A 2,500-nucleotide genomic window follows, 5' to 3' on the forward strand; every position below is an offset into this window, starting at 1 on the left:
CTATAATCCATACGTGATCACAAGAGCGATTACAACACTTATACCAACACGCTTAAACACAGTTTACACACTACAGAACTCCAGACAGCAGATATAATGACACTGACAGGATCTGATGTGGAGGAGGAGGAAGCTGCTCCATATGACCCGCCCAGAGTCCCACACACAACACACTCCGCTAACAGCAGACGGCCGGCGAGTCCCGCACTGCAGCGTAGGTTATTGATCAGTCATCAGAGAAATGACAGGAACACACACACACACACACACGCACACACACACATACATCACAGCAGCCCGTGATGAGTCTCACATATCTACACTAGAAACAACACACACACACACACACTGAGTAAGAGGCGCACACTCAGCAGTGTGTGTGTACGTCTGCTCCTGAAGTGCTCTATTAAGCAGGATTATCAGGTGTGTGTGTGTGTGTGTGTGTGTGTGTGTGTGTGTGTGTGTGCGTGCGTGTGTGTGTGTGTGTGTGTGTGTGTGTGTGTGTTGTTTCTAGTGTAGATATGTGAGACTCATCACGGGCTGCTGTGATGTGTGTGTGTGTGCGCGTGTGTGTGTGTGTGTGTGTGTGTAGTCTGATGTCGAGGCGAGGGTGAAGCACTCCTGCTCTGTTTGTGTTTCCCTGCGGGACGAGGCAGGATTTCCTGCAGGAGTCGCCACTTCCTGTGTGACAACAGCAGAAACACACACACACACACACACAAACACACACACACAAACGGCAGCACTTTAGGACGGGATGCTGTTGGAGCGGGAGCTGCAGTGTGTGTTTTATATGAGTGTGTGTGAGTGAAGATCTGGAGTGTGTATGTAGTGTGTTAATGGGTCTTGTGTGTGTGTGTGTGTGTGTGTGTGTGTGTGTGTGTGTGTGTGTGTGTGTGTGTGGAAGTGTGTAAGTGCAGGGTTTGGTCTGCGTGACCTCTGACCTCAGAGCTGATTGGTCCTCTGTGGCGTGAGCTGCGGCGTTAGATGTTGATCACCACGAAATCAGAGGAATTGTGTGTGTTTGTGCAGCGTTTACATGAAGACAAATGTGTGTGTGTGTGTGTGTGTGTGTGTGTGTGTGTGTGTGTGTGTGGGAGGATGAAGGATGATCTGCTGACACACAGGTTTGTTTTTGGGAATTGTGGGGATAATCCACGGGTTTTCACTGTTGTGTTTGTGCACGTGTGTGTGTGTGTGTGTGTCTGTCTGTCTGTCTGTGTGTGTGTGTGTGTGTGCGCATACAGCTTTATTTTCTGACACACTCATTGTGTGTGATTTATAATCTTGTTGAGAAATGAGCATCAGCAGTGTCCTCATAATTCACCTTCTGCTGTAATACCTGTGCCACACACACACACACACACACACACACACACACACACACACACCACATTATACACACATCACATAACGTTATACCACACACACATTTCATTATACGCACACACACACATTTCATTATATGCACGCACAGACACACACACTTCACATTAAACACACACACGCACACACACACACACGCGCACACACACACACACACACACACACTCGGCTAACATCAGTGATTTGCAGCTCTGACCTCTGCCGTGTGTTTGAGGGCTGGAGTGTGATATCATGAATCAGCAGCCGCAGACACTGATGTGTGTGTGTGTGTGTGAGTGTGTGTGTGCGCGTGCGTGCGCAGGAAGTGTCCGTCAGCTTTACAGCGCGCTGATGTTGAGCAGACGCCTCGGGATATTCCTGCCGCCTTTATGATATTTACTTAAACAGAAGGAATGTGTGGAGTGTGAAGCGCTCATAAAGCAGCGCGCGCTCCACAGAGCAGCGGCCCAGGGGTGTGTGTGTGTGTGTGTTCATCGTCACCCGCCGTTCTCACGCTGCTGCTCCACACACCACATCTGACCCGCAGACCATCCTCAGGTGCATCATGAGAAGACCAGCAGTGTGTGTGTGTGTGTGTGTGTGTGTGTGTGTGTGTGTGTGTGTGTGTGTGTGTGTGTGTGTGTGTGTGTGTGTGTGTGTGTGTGTGTGTAGTCCAAAAGCAGATCTCCCAGAATGCACCTGCAACGTTCATCTGTAATCAGTCAGCTGTGTGTCACAATGTGTGTGTGCACCCATCCAGTGATTGTGTGGTGTGTGTGTGTGTGTGTTTAGAGTTTTATGTCCAGCACTTTGTATTGTAGTGTTGATAGTAAAAGGTGTGTGTGTGTGTGTGTGTGTTTGTGTGTGTGTGTGTGTTAGTGGCCACTTACAGCAGAATAAACAGGCCTGCTGGGTTAGAGAGAGGCGTGAAATTCAGACACTGCTCTGATTTATGAGCTGAAGAACCCCCCACGCAACACGACACTCACACACACACACACTCACACACACGCACAATGATACACACATTACATTACACACACACACATTGCATTATACATACACGCATATTACGAACAAACATACATACACTGAAAACACACACGCATACACTCAACCACACACACACACACAC

The 2,500-nt window shown here is 48.7% G+C and overlaps 1 protein-coding gene across 6 annotated transcripts in view; it reads left to right on the forward strand.

The window, feature by feature from the left end:
• The window catches only part of klhdc3 (kelch domain containing 3), a 29,970-nt gene that overhangs the window by 11,042 nt on the left and 16,428 nt on the right, over positions 1-2,500 (forward strand).

Source organism: Danio rerio, chromosome 13 (assembly GCF_052040795.2).
Source record: "Danio rerio strain M-AB ecotype USA chromosome 13, GRCz13ab, whole genome shotgun sequence".
In the NCBI taxonomy this organism is placed as follows: domain Eukaryota; kingdom Metazoa; phylum Chordata; class Actinopteri; order Cypriniformes; family Danionidae; genus Danio; species Danio rerio.